Source organism: Trichosurus vulpecula, chromosome 1 (genome assembly GCF_011100635.1).
Source record: "Trichosurus vulpecula isolate mTriVul1 chromosome 1, mTriVul1.pri, whole genome shotgun sequence".
Lineage (NCBI taxonomy): Eukaryota > Metazoa > Chordata > Mammalia > Diprotodontia > Phalangeridae > Trichosurus > Trichosurus vulpecula.
The window spans coordinates 361,588,370-361,602,563 of record NC_050573.1 but is presented as its reverse complement, the minus strand read 5'-3'; positions in this window follow the sequence as shown (position 1 = coordinate 361,602,563).

The window sequence follows — 14,194 nt, the reverse complement described above, 5'->3', positions numbered from 1 at the left end:
GAAGGCAGGGACTGGTTTGTTTGTTTTTTTGTCTCTTTCTGCACAGTGCCCGGCCCATAGTAAGCACTTAATAAATGTTTGTTGATTATTATTGATTAAAACACTTAGCATAGTACCTGGAAGATAGTTGGTACTTAATAAATCCTTATCGAATGTGTATATATATATATATATATACATATATATGCATATTATATCTGTATGTATGTATGTATATATCCACATATTGCTAATCAACTATTACTGACTAAAGCCCTTAGAACAGTATCTAGTACATAGTATATACTTAATAAACATTTTTTGACTGACTGATTCCAGACTTCTCTCCACCATGCAGTGCCAATAAATAGACCCCTGCCCTTTCCAGCACCAACTCAGTGTCCCTGAATATGGTGGACTGCCAAGCTGATGCAGAAGGAAGCCGTCTTTTCCTTCTGCCTCCCAGCCTCGTAACTAGCACCCGATGTGATATGACTCACTGCCTCCAGAAGAGGGCAGCACACACAACCATACATCCCTGACTATCGCTGAGGTGAAGTAAGATGGCCTGATCCTACCATTGAAAATTAGGGAAGCCATGAATCCCATACAGATTTTGATATTAAAAATAACAAATAAACAAGTAAAGAGAAACTTTGGGATTTTGTGATTGGTTTCTATTCTAAAGATTACAAAACAACATTTTTGAAGACACTAAACTTTCATCATATGAAATCAAAGTTATTAGATTCATGGAACATTAGATTCATGGCAGGAACCCTAGAGATCATCTAAGTTCAACTCCCTGGTTTTAGCAGTGAGAAAACTGAGGTGCCAATATGAACATCAGAAAGTGGTATTAATATAAGGTCCTGTCCCTTTTCTATGTGGACATTTTATTTGCCAAAGGGGGCAGAAAAAGGACATTCTTATGAAAACATAAACAGCTTAGGACAGTTCTGAGAACCTGAGGAAGACCAGTACTTTGATAAACTCAGAGGATCTATTTGCAAGCAGATCAAAGTCACAAGTAATGACTGAAAGTGGGAATGGCTTCAAGGCCTATTGTCTATAAGTTCATTTACATATGACTGTTCCAAGATTTTGAAATATATAGGTAAGAGACTGTATTTCAAAGAACTTTTGGAGAGCTATAAGGAAATGGTTTTATTGTTTATATACCTCATAGGAATGTAGAGCTGAGGTTTTTTTTTTACCTGAGTTAAATGCAGTGCCTAGCACATAGTAGGTGCTTCTTAATACATGTTTGTTGACTTGTTGGGTCATGATGGATCACTATTCGAAAAGAAGCATTGACTTGAGGATTAGAAGATAATAGACAAGGGAATGAGAAGTTAAGGAGATGGAAGGGAAAGACATAGCAGTCACCTAAAGAAAGAAGCTGATGGTAGAAACTGCCCTTAATTCCTTGAAAAAAGTAGAATCAGAAGCTGAGAATAGTTGCTTGAGGGAGAACTGATTGAGAGAGCTAGTTAGAATCCCACAGGTTCTGTAGCTGCTAGAAGATGATTGGAGAAAAGCAGAATCCCAGGCTGGGCTTATTGCCCTTTAGTGCCATCTATAGTCTGAAAGAAAAAATCTCTTAGGGACTTGTGTTGTCTTCTACTGCATTCTGTGCCTCGAAAGGGAAAGAAATGAGTGTTAGCGTTTGGGGTGCTTAATGAAGAAGAGGCGTTTTGCTGAGAGATGATTGGAGAAAACAGAACTCACAGCTGTTTGAGAAGATGTCTGGGGAAAGACTATATATTGTCCTATTGCAATTTATAGCTTGAGAAAGGGGCAGCCCCTCAGGGGCTTGCCTTAGTCCATCTTTACTGCCCTCTATGACTTAATAAGGGAAAATGCTTCATAACCCATAAAGAACAGGCCTGATTAGCTTGGCAGATTCTCTCATAGAGGGAACACCAGTTCACCAAAAGAGTATGATCTCATAGTACTTACTATATTCTAACTTGTATCTATTTGTGTATGGCTCTTGTTCCCTGAACTAAGTAGTAAGTTCTTTGAGGGAATGGACTATTGGTCATTTATGTTCATATATTATCTAATTCCTTACACATAATAAGTGTTTAATATGTGTTTGTTGAATATATCATAGAAACATAGTTTTAAAGCATCTTTACTAATAGAGATTAAGTTTTAGTGGCCCAAGAATAACAGAGAAGTACCTTCTTTTAGCAGGAGTTTGAAGGGATTCAGAGAAGGAGCAGGTGACATTGTTTAAATTGCTCTGTAAGAGAGATCAGTAACATCTGTTCCAGAGTCATGAGTTACCCTGGGCATATGAATTGCCTTACTCGTGTGCCTCCTAAGTAGGTTTTTGGAAGTGTACACCTGCTATTCCCACATAAGCATTGTGTGTATTGTTGGGCAAATGTGACCCAGGTTTATGGATGACCTTTTACGTTGTGATTATTCCTGCTTTTGCCTTATACTGAATAAATATTATCATTATTCCTACTTTTGCTTTCTCAATAAGTAAGCCTTTTATGTTTGAGTATATGGCATTATTGTGATTGATTTTGTACATAGGAGAAGCACATCAGTGGGGGATCAAGAACTATAATGATAAGTAGTAAGAGTCTATCCTTGTATACCAGGGTTACCCCTAGGAATCTGAGAGAGAGAGGATAGTGTCCATATGGCCACCCCTCCAGGGACACAACCACAACCCATCAGCATGAGTACAAGTTTGGGGTGATCACGTCAACCAAAGCTCAGGGATAGGGAGATACTGGTGAGAGTTAGGGTTGGTGTGATACCTGAACTACACAGTGAGGTTGATTCTATCACTAGGGTTAACATTGCCTCAGTCAGAGAAGACAGATACACAGCTTGTTAAAATGAAAGGGTCCATGTAAGCATAGTTTGTATATAATAACCACAATGTGGGAATAAGAACTACCTTTTAGTGCTATTTTAATGACAGCTTTAGAACAGGCATATTAGCAGTCAGACAGGCATTAGCTGTAGTGGAAGAAGATTACTTGTAATCCTAGTTTTAAAAACAATAGTTATTCATACCAAATGACCAGACTGTGATAACAACCAGGATGAAATTTAGTAAGGACAAAGGTAAGGTAGTATGCTTGATGGCCCATATGATCAATGTTCTGTACTATGTACTCCTTTCCAGGGGTGTAAATTGGGTGTAAATTCATTTAGTATTAATCAGATAAGCTGTGCTACACTGGGATCTGAACCTAGCCTGCATCGTCACTTACTTTCCCAGTTTTGTGTGCTATTCATGAGCTTTGTAGCAATAGAAGCCACAACTCTGGACTACCACATACACCTGTGAACATCTGTGGGTAGTAGGGTAGGGGTGGAGAAATGGAGACCCAGGTCTGAACAGCGTGAATGTCACAGTCACCAAATGTCTTTCCGCCTAAAGCAGTCTGTTTTTAGCACACTGACTCCCCTTGAGCCATCATACCTGGCCTCTTGTGATTCCTTGATCATGACACTCTAGCTCCTATTTTCCCATCTCTGGGCCCTTTGCACTGGCAGCCCGCGCCCCCCCCCCCCCATGCCTACAATGCTCTCTCTCATCCCTCTTAGAATCCCTGGTTCCCTTCAAGATTCAGCTCAAGTGTCATCTGCTGCTAGAGACTTTTCCTGCAGCTCCCAGATGCTAGCCCCTTCCTCTCTCAGGCTACCTTCCATCTAGTCTATTGTGTCTTGCTTATATCTGTTTATTCACATATTTTTCTCTCTCATTAGAAGGCGAGCTTCTCAGAGGCCAAGAACTACTTTTGCGTTTCTTTGTATCATCCAGTGTCTGCCATATAGTAAACATATGGTATTACTGTATCTGAGGGATTGATCAGGTGTAATAGCCACTTTAGTCCAAGACACACCAGCCTGTCTCCCCTTATCTGCTTCCCATAAATATGCCTTGGACAGTATTGGTACAATCAGCTGCCACTTGGTTCAGCTGTCTTTTGTTGCTCTGGCGCTGTGGGAAGCATCTCAGAAGAATCTCCTGGGTATATTGCGAAATGCTCTGAATGTTCTTTGTGGCCTCTCTGTACTCATAGTGGCCTTTTCTCGCTGACTTCTGAGAAAGAAACCCAAACTCATAAATAGGATATAGAAGAAAGACTAACTACATCCCTGGTTAGAGTAGTCATCACTGGTAGTGAGCTGGCCAGTAGGATATGAGGTAGAGGGCATTGCCCAAATAGACAATGTGATTTCACTAATGAGGGGTGTGGAGATCTTGGAGGGTGAGGGGGACAAATTGTGATTACAGACTCCAATGGGGTGAAAATAAGATGAAATTTAAAATTAAAATTTAAATTACTATAAATCTTATTAATACGAATCTCACTATTTCAGAAATGTTAATCATTCTGGACTGAAGTTTGCCTTTGTCTAGCGCGTGATAAAAAAAATTGCCTAGCAGCGTATGTTCATTTGTAGGAGGCAAGTTTAACCTATATTTGGAGAAAAAAAATTGATACAAACAGCCCATTAGCCTAATTTACAATAAATCTTATCTCTTCATTTCAGTGCGTCTCCAAGGACCTCGACTTGCTGATATTTTCTTAGCTTAGTGTCCTTGCAACTAACAAAAGTACACTTCTTTCAAAGAAAAATCAGATTCAGGCTTTCCACTAATTCTGGGAGTCCATTCAATTTGACTTAATAAATGTTTATTAAATGCCTAATATGTGCAAGGAGTTGGGGATACAGCGATACAGAACCTTATCTCAAGGAGTTTATAATCTAATGGGCTGGGGGGAAAGGAGCGACCATGATGAGAGGGAGTGAGATAAGCAGCAAGCAATAGTCCAGGCAAAGTCCTATGATAAAAGTAAGAGAGAGCTTGCTTTTGAATGGAGATGAGAGGTAAGGGGTGTTTCAAGAAAGGCTCCAAGCAGGAGTTTAGCCTTGAAGAGAGATATTTAAATAAAATGGTGGTAAGGCATCCGTTCCAGATCCAGGAATGGCATGAGAATAGTCTGGAGAAGGAAAGGCTGATAAGAATGGAGGAGAGAAGCCAATATAATGTGTCTGAAAGATAACGTCTATAAAAGACACAAGAAAAGGAGGGAGAAGTAGATTGGAGGCAGATTACAAAAAAGCCTTAAATGCTGGGATAAGGATTTCTATTTTTTTCAGTTCGTAAGCAGCCATTGACATTTTCTGAGTGTTATGATCAATGAGCTGCATTAGTAAGATTATCTATAGGAGGCTGCATGGTGGGAGCAAGTGGTCTGAAGACCTAAGGTCTAAATTTGTTGTAGTCATCAACTAACTATGTGACCTTCAACAAGTCTCTTACCTATGGTGGCTCAGTTTTCTCATCTGTAAAACAGGATAATAATGGCTCACTCTGCCTGCCAGACAGGGCTGTTGTAAGGATCAAATGAAATGCTATTTTAAAAGGTGCTTTGGAAATGCTAAAGCTCTACACAAATGTAAAGTATTGTTATCGACAATTATAATAATTTCTACCAGCCTTCCCCATAATTAGTGCAATTTGACTGTATGATGGCTACCAATCCAGGCTATGAAAATGAACTACAAGTGAAAAAGGGAGGATGTCCTGTTTGTTAGCTAGGAGAAAGCATTTATCCAGACTTTCTTCCAGAAAAAAAAGATAGATGTTTTGAAAGAGATGCCAATTTGTCTTTGTGTCTCCTGAATATATGCCATGTAATTAACTTTTGTGGTTTCTGCCTGAGGTTGGCATCATTCTCTTTTTAATTTTCTTTTCTGTAGTCCTTTACTTACTCTTTCTTTCTCTTCTCCCATCCTAAATAAAACCCTCCAAACGTTGCCCCACCCCCACCCACAATTCATAATAATAAAGTCTACAAGAAGTATTATAAAGCACTGGGAAACCCTGAGGATTCAGCATGGCACTGAGGAAAGACTGAAATCTACCCTCTATCCTCAGTGAGTCTGAGTATACTGTCCTGTGTATATATGGTGCCTGTGGGTGAACACTTGGCTAAGGAATCTACTTTGCCAGAAATGTATTCTCCAAGTAAATTCTTCATTCCTCCTTTTCATATTTGTATTCACAAATATCTCCACAAAGTGCCTGGCATATGGTAGACACTAAATAAATGCTCATTGATCAATTGTATAAAATAACTAATTTATAGACCAGCTCTTTTATGATACTGTGAGAGAATATTTGGCATGCCATGTTATATCAGATTTTTACTGTTACATAGTGGTCTCATGTAGTAGAGAAAGAGGTTGGTTGAGGCACAATTTGATGCAAAGAACATCCCAAACTGTGTTATGATGAGGCTTATCGTAACCATGATAAAAATTCAAATTTGTGTAGTATTTTTTAGTTACAAAGCACGATGCATTGGAAAGATTACTGGATTCAAAGGAGAACATGGGTTTAAGTCTTATCAGTGTGATTTTGTCATATGACATCTCCTGGCTTCAGCTTCCTCACCTATAAAATGGAGGGAATATACTAAGTGATTTCTATGATCTCTTCTAATTCTCAATCTATGATCCTATCATCATTACAAGAGTGCTATGAGGTAGGTGGTATTGATATCCCTATTTTACAGAGGAAGGAACTGAGACACACAGGGGTTAAATGATTCACCTAAAATCCCAGAGCTAACAGTTACGAGCTTTTATTGCCACTAGAAATTGTGTTGCACAAAAACAACTGAAAGAGCTGGACTGTTGTCCCTTCATCAGAAAACACTTATTTTTCTAAGTGTAGAGGAAAGAGGGCTCTTCTCCTGCCCTTATTCTTAAGATCCACAAGTGAATCTGGCTCCCCCAAGCCTGTTCTTAGCAGATCGGGCACTATGCCCCCATGCTCTGCAATCCATTTAAACCAGCCAAACCCATGGAGTCCAGCATCAAAGTTCATTGCTGAAGCTTTGGAAGAATACCTCGAGCCCCTGACACATAAGCTTATTCAAAGAAGCATAACTCTCTAAAGGGCTGTCCTCTTGAGGTTTATACCTAAAGGTTGTTTAAATTGTCTACAATGGAAGGAGCCCTGGCTTTGGCGGCCCTTGGGTTTGAATCCTGGCTTTGCTTCTTACTGACCCTCTGACCTTGGGCAAATCACTTCCTCTTTCTAAACCTCAGTACAAAAGCAGGGAGCTGAACACGAAGGTTCCTTCCAGCTGAAAATCCCCTGGGACTGATAAATAACCCTTGGACCAGAGAAGTTGGCTCTTTATCAGGTCTCTGGATGATTATAAAACTCTCTTTCTCACATGCTTAAAGGCAACTTATTTATGTACTTACTTCCTGAATTTATAAAACACTTTTCCTCCTTTATCTCTGGACTAGAGTTTATTCCTTGATATTTTTGCTTTGGAATCATGTCCTCCCTCCCTATAATTTGCACTTCTCAGCAGATTGTTCATGTGAAGAGAACACCTATAATTAGAAATGTGACAGTGAACTGCTTGTCAGTTTGGTGGCCCAGCTCTCCTTGGGAGAAGGATTTTTCCTGATTCAAGAAGGAAATAACAAAGGCAGAGATAAAAAGATATTCTTTTTAAAAATTCAGGTGTTTCTGGTATCAGCGTTGTTTTTCATTTCCAAGGGTCAGTTAGAATTTACCAAGTCCAAAGTTGTTATTTTTAGAGAAATGGTTGTTTCCCTTTTCATTCTGAAAGTTGGTCATTTGAGTTATGGTTGCTAAATGGCAAATAAGTTTAAGAAAATGATATAAATGTGATTTTTAAACCTGAAAAACCTAGTTGTTATTATAATACAGATGCTTACCAGCTTCTAAGCCTGCCCTTTGCAAACATTGGCTTACTTCCTAGAGGGAAGGTGAATTTAGACCTCCTGGAAGATTTCATGGCACACCTATGGTTAGGCCTCAGAGTAGGCTTTAAGATGTGCATCTGGTTTAACTTTAAGAAATTAAGTTTGGGAGAAGGTGCTCTGTGCAGAGAAAATTGTACAATGGCTCATCAAAAGTATTCACTAGAGCCTTCTTATAAACGAAGCCCTTGGGGTGCATTAGGGGCTAAACCCCCTTGGATAGTCTAAGACAGACCTATTTTGCATTGAATTGTGCCTTCTAGAAAACAGTGACAGATGGAAATTGAAGGGATGCCCATCAGTTGGGGAATGGGTAAACAAGCTATGGTATATGATTGTGATGGAATATTACTGTGCTATAAGAAATGATGAGCTGGTTCATTTTAAAAAAAAACATGGAAAGACTTGCATGAAATAATGAAGAGTGAAATGAGTAGAACCAAGAGAACATTGTTTACAGTAACAGCAATTTTGTTTAAAGAATAACTGTGAATTACTAAGTTATTCTGAGTATTATGAATACTCAGATGAACTACAAAGGACCTATGAAGGAAGATGCTATCCATCTCCAGAGAAAGAACTGATAAATAGAAGTATGCATAGTATGGTTTTACTACACATATATACGCATATATGTGTGTACACGTTATATATGGCATGTGTGCTAATATACACAAATGTGTGTGTACAGAGTGGGGAGGGAGAGAGGCAGACAGTTTGGAACTTAAAATGTAACAAAAATAAATGAATTTAATTTAATTTTAAAAAGAAAGCAAAAGAAAATACTATCAGAGCAAAGACTTAATGTAGTATATTAGCCCATAAAAATGCTCTCTGAAGGCTGATGAATTAAAATCTTCTCTTTTTTGTCCCCAAGTAGCTTTCTTTTTCATTTTTCTTCAGTAACGTGCCTGGTATCTGCTAACCATAATGAACTTTCATGTATCCTGATTTTTCAGGGACCTCCCTATCACTAGTTTCCTTTTCCTGTGACTGATCAGGGCTGTGTGTTCCAGGGCATTTAGCTCCACTCTTTTTCTGTTCCTTCTTATCTTCTGGGAAAGCTGAACTCAATCCAATGTGGGTCACTGATGCCTCAACATTGCAGAATCTTCCAGAGGGGCTTAGATTCTTCCTCTTTGCCTAATGATCTGCTCACCAGGAGCAGGCCCCACTCACTGTCAAGCTTAGTGCAGGAGGAACAACTGAGCAAACTGAACAGGGAAAAACCAAAAAAAAAAAGCCTTTGCAGTAAAACAAAATCTAGTGACATTAAGTATGGGACAACACATGTCCTGATGCCCAATGCCTACTTAACAGAGTCAATAAGCTCTGTAAAGATCACCACATTAATGAAAAAAATGTACAATCTTCAGAGATTTCTGACAAGTTGCCACCAGTGACAAATACTCGGTGGTCCTTAAGCCTCATACTAAGAAAGATTTTAAAAATAATTTTTGTTTATTGTTTTCTTTTTGCTTTGATTCTGGTTCTATCAATAAACTGAGTCTGCTTTAAGAGGGCCAGTCTGGCTAAGCAGGCTCATCACCAGCAGGCAGGCCATTTGGTGATGAATTGTTTGGTGACTGGCAGCACATTAAAAAAAAAGGAAATTTAAAAATGACCCTTAGTCCTGTGTAAATCCCTTCCGCAGTGATAGAGAAGAGTAGCAGAGGAGGCAGAGGGTGTTAAGAATTGCATAGTTTTTAGCCCATTTAATTTAGCTCTTAGTACTCTTAAGTAAGAGCCATCGCAACTGACCAATGAGTGGATCTACTGGAGAAACTGAACTCTTTCAATCTGGATCAGTAAAGTCCTAAAATAAATGATTATATGTGAAAGAATGATAATAAAGTAAATGATAATAAATATGATAAAAATAAATGATACTATATGAAAGAAGCAAATTGTCACTAACAGTTCAAGGACTTGCCTTGAAGAGGCTTAGCAGAATTGAATTTATTTTGTGTTCAAAGGCAACAAGAAACATCATTTCATGGGATATTTGGTCTTATATTGTAGTGCTCCTGGTAAGTATTTGGGGAGGCGGGGAGGAATTGCCATGAAAATAATTACAGCTTAAGCACTACAAGTTGTCGCATATGATTAAGTAGTAGAGAAACTTAATGACCTTGATTAAAAAAAAACCAAATTAAATCAACATATATTTTGATACTTGGTGACATCAGTACAAAGGTGGGAATATGTAAGGATGTCATATATGAGAAAATATGGATCAGGAAAAGGTAATTAGAAAAACCAAAGACTTGTAGACTCGAGAGGAACCTCATGCCTCCATATTGTGAACACTTTCTTCTTTAAGGAAAGAACTGGTGAGTGCTGAATAACATCACATGCAGAAAAAGAAATTGATTCTATTTTAACAGATAGGGAACAGATTGTTACTGATATGGGGTTATTCCTGAAGCAGCTATTTGCATACCATCAACTTGTTAGAGCAAGAATCAAAATTAGTACAATGAACCCATCTTTCAGGCTGGCTCAGTGGGAGCAACGGGAAAAAAGCAGCCCCAAGCTCTTCGTCCTGCCCCCATCTCGGACACAGAGAAAAATCTTTATTCTTTAAAGATAGCATTTTGTGAAAGGGAAAAATTTTAACAGCTATTTCCCTAGTTCTTTCAGGGAGAAATCTTCACTCAGAATTGGAAAAGATACCAGATGTCATTTAAATCATAATCTATTGAGATCATGAATCATCCTAGCTTCTGATTAAAGACTTCCAGTGATGAGGAAGTCACTGTCTCCTGAGCCACCCCTCCAACTTTTGGAGAACTCTAAATTATATGAAAGTTTTTCCCTTGTGCTGAGCTCAAGTCTGCCACCCTTTAAATAGTTAGACTCTTAAAATGTTTCCCCAGGGCTTCTCTTCTCTTTTCTATAGGCTAAACTTCCTCAAATCCTTAAACCCATCCTCACATTGCATAGCTTTGAGTCCCCTCATTCCTTAGTGACCTTCCTCTGTTTATGAAATGTAGTGTCTAAAATTGTATATCATATTCCCAAATGAGGTTTAACTGGGGCAGAGTAACAAGAGAATTCAAATTCTTTTCAAAAATTAGGACTGAAAATAAACATAGGGAATAGAGTTCATTTGGGTTTTTTCCTCGAGGTCCAAATTCTGTCTTAAATGAGGAAATTGGAGGTGCTTAGACAACACATAGTAATAGTGGCCCGCTTTCTAACCTTGACATGGAGTCTCTTCATCTCACAGCTTTATGTGACTGTTTGCTCCAGTTCCTATGATGATAAACTTGAGAAATTTCCCTCAAAGACTAGGAAGACACTGCTGTTTTGAACATTCCTCTTTCCCTAAGTAACCAATTTCATCTTTAGAGAAGAAACACAGAGCCAACATGACCCAGAGGTTAACAAAGAAATTCTCTTTCTAATCTTGGAGTAGGGCTGGAATTACTGACCAGTCAGTATTGTGAGAATGACACCTTACTGTCAAGGGTCTATTCTAAGATGTAAACATCTGTTTTCCCCTAAACCCCAAAAACGTGGTTTGCAAGATAACCCATAATGAACATTGAATACAGTACATCTCTGAAAAAAATCAAAGGATAATTGTTCATATTTATATCAAACCAGAAAGGAAAGAAATTTTACTCTGTGGCTGACATTTTTAGGTATATCTTGAATTCTTTAGAATCCACTAATCTCTTGGGAGTTTAAAGAACATCATAAAAGTACATGGAAAGAACTTTTCAGCTGGTCACATATTTTAAAGAGGTTAACAGACTTAGAGAGGATTGAGGGCAATGCAAGAGGCCTGATGCATTGTTATATATTTGCTCTTAACTCCTGGAACTAAAGCGCCGGGGATCTGATATTGAGTAGGAAGCTCTGGGCTCAAAGCCTGTTGTGGATATATATGGTCTGAGTTACCCTGGACAATTCACTTAACTTCTCAAGGCTTGAGGTTACCTCTCTAAGAATCTAAGTTGCAGAGGAGGACTGGCCTACATTGGTAGACAAAGTTCTTCATCAGGAACAACATGTACCAATGAAATCACACAGCCAGTTCCTACCCCTATCTCTAGATAGGAACACCTGGTGACAGTCTGACGCAGTAGGTGGTAGTGAGAGTTCCCAAGAAAAGACTTTCTTCCCTCTAAAAACAAAGATAAAATCTTTGTTAAGGGAGGAATAGAATTGAGAAATCTAGAGATGTTTTACATCATTTCCATAGCACCTGTCCCCCTATGGTAAAGGTGGATCCCTGCTTTGATTTTATAGCTACAATCATATAGCTTTTGATTCTTTCTTCCAAGGATGCTGTCACCAATTACTTGGCTCCCCCATTCTGTTCACTGCTGCTAACATTAGAGGTGGGGTCTATGATCACTCCGTTCCAACAAGAGTCTGTGAGCCAAGGCTCATCACAGACTAGTGACACGCCAGGGGACCACACAAGAACACTCCTTCTCCAGGACCACCCACCCCTGAGAGCAGATGATGGAAACCCAATCTCCAGGGAATGTGGACAAAACAACTTTGTCCTGAGCCAGAGACTACTGTCCCCTGACCTTGGGCAGGGCAGACAAAACTCAGCCCCAGTTAACTCCACATTTTACACTTTTTCTGCTCTGGAGTCACATACTAAATCAAGAGATGTTGACAGAGCACCTATTTCAGAATATGCAGGACACTGTTAATATTTATTCCGTAATATTATTAAGGACCAACTAGACTCAAGGCACTATGCTAAGCATGAGGCATAAAAGGACGAAAAAGCAAAACCAGAGCCCTCAGTGCAGAGGGAAGGGTCAGAAAAATGAGACACAGTCTCTGATCTCGAGGAGCCAAAAGTTTAGTTTGAGAGCAAAACAAATTTACTAGTAGGAGATTATATATGCTTTATGACAGATGAGTGACATAAAAGGTTAAGTGCCACCAGGCCTCAGAGGAGGAGGAGAACACTCTGGATAAGGTGGTCCTAGAGAATGTTTTTATGGAGGAAATGGGACTTGAACTGAGGGTAATTATTCAGACTCCAATTACTGTTATGAGGTTAGCCAAACAAACACATGGCAACAACCAGAACTGTGTGTGTTTACTTTTCATTATCCACATCTGATCTGCATTCATGAGTTTCCAATCCAAATCTGCACCTACGGGCTACATATTTATATTTTCATACTCACATCCATAATGTTGAGGGCAGAAACCACAGTGGAGACAAAGGAGCTGCCACCACCCTGTGAGAAAGATCTGGGGTGAGGGAGGGCAGCAGGGTCATGTATTGGGAACTGGGAAGTTTTAGAAAGCAAACAAGGTGTGAGGAAGATAGGAAGATAGGACAGGGATACATAGGATATTTAAGCAGAGTTCACATGTGGACATAGGATTTCAGTAGCGGGGAAGAAAAAGAATTTATTCCTGCCCAATCCACATATGTGATTTTATCCAAATTTTGTGATTGTTCTTTTTAAAAAATTATTATGTTTTGTTTTTACAACCTATGTTTTCCATTACATGCTTCCTGTATTCCCTCTCAGAGAGCTATCCTTTATAGCTAAGTATGAAGAAGCGGACAAAGGAAAGGTCTGAAAAAAACAGAAAAACAAAAAGTCTGAGGGTAGCATCCCACACCCATGGTCCCCCGCTTCTGCAAAGGAAGGAGGAAGGAGCTGTCTTCTCATATACATTCTTCTTTTAAATTACCAAGGCTTCAAAATGTGTGTGCCAAATTAATGTTACCCATAATTATGCAGGTTACAGAGAAGGAGGAGCCAAAACTCATGTTTCTTTGATCCGATGAGATGGGTGGCCTACTGGAAACAGCTCTGGGCTGGAAGATAGGACACCTGGATCCTAAACCCAGTTGTGCCGTGAATTATGGCCTCAGGCAAGCCATTTAACTACTCTGAGCTCTTATGTATATTACAAGGATGAAATACAACAGCACATATATGTAGAAACAGCTTTGTGTTTTTTCAAAGGGAAAAGTTCAATGTAAACTGTATTACCTAAACCAAGGCAAACCCCATTCTGTTTTCTCATGTCTCCACTTCCCAGCGAAGAAGGGAGATGGTACAGATTTTCTATAATGTACAGAAGGGAAATTTCAGGCATTGCAGAGAGACAAGAAAATGGAATCAATGAACCCATTTTGACTCAAAACTAGAACTCTCATACTGAGTAAGGGCATCTAGGTGGCACAGTAGATACAGCACTGAGCCTGGAGTCAGGAATATCCGAGTTCAAATTTGTACTTTGTCACTCTGGGCAAGTCACATAATCTTATCTGCCTCAGTGTCCTTATCTGTAAAGTGAACTGGAGAAGGAAATGGCAAACCACTCCAGTACTGTTGTTAAGAAGAATTGTGAGGGCAACTAGGTGGTATGGGTGAGCAGAGCACCAGCCCTGGAGTCCAGAGGATCTGAGTTC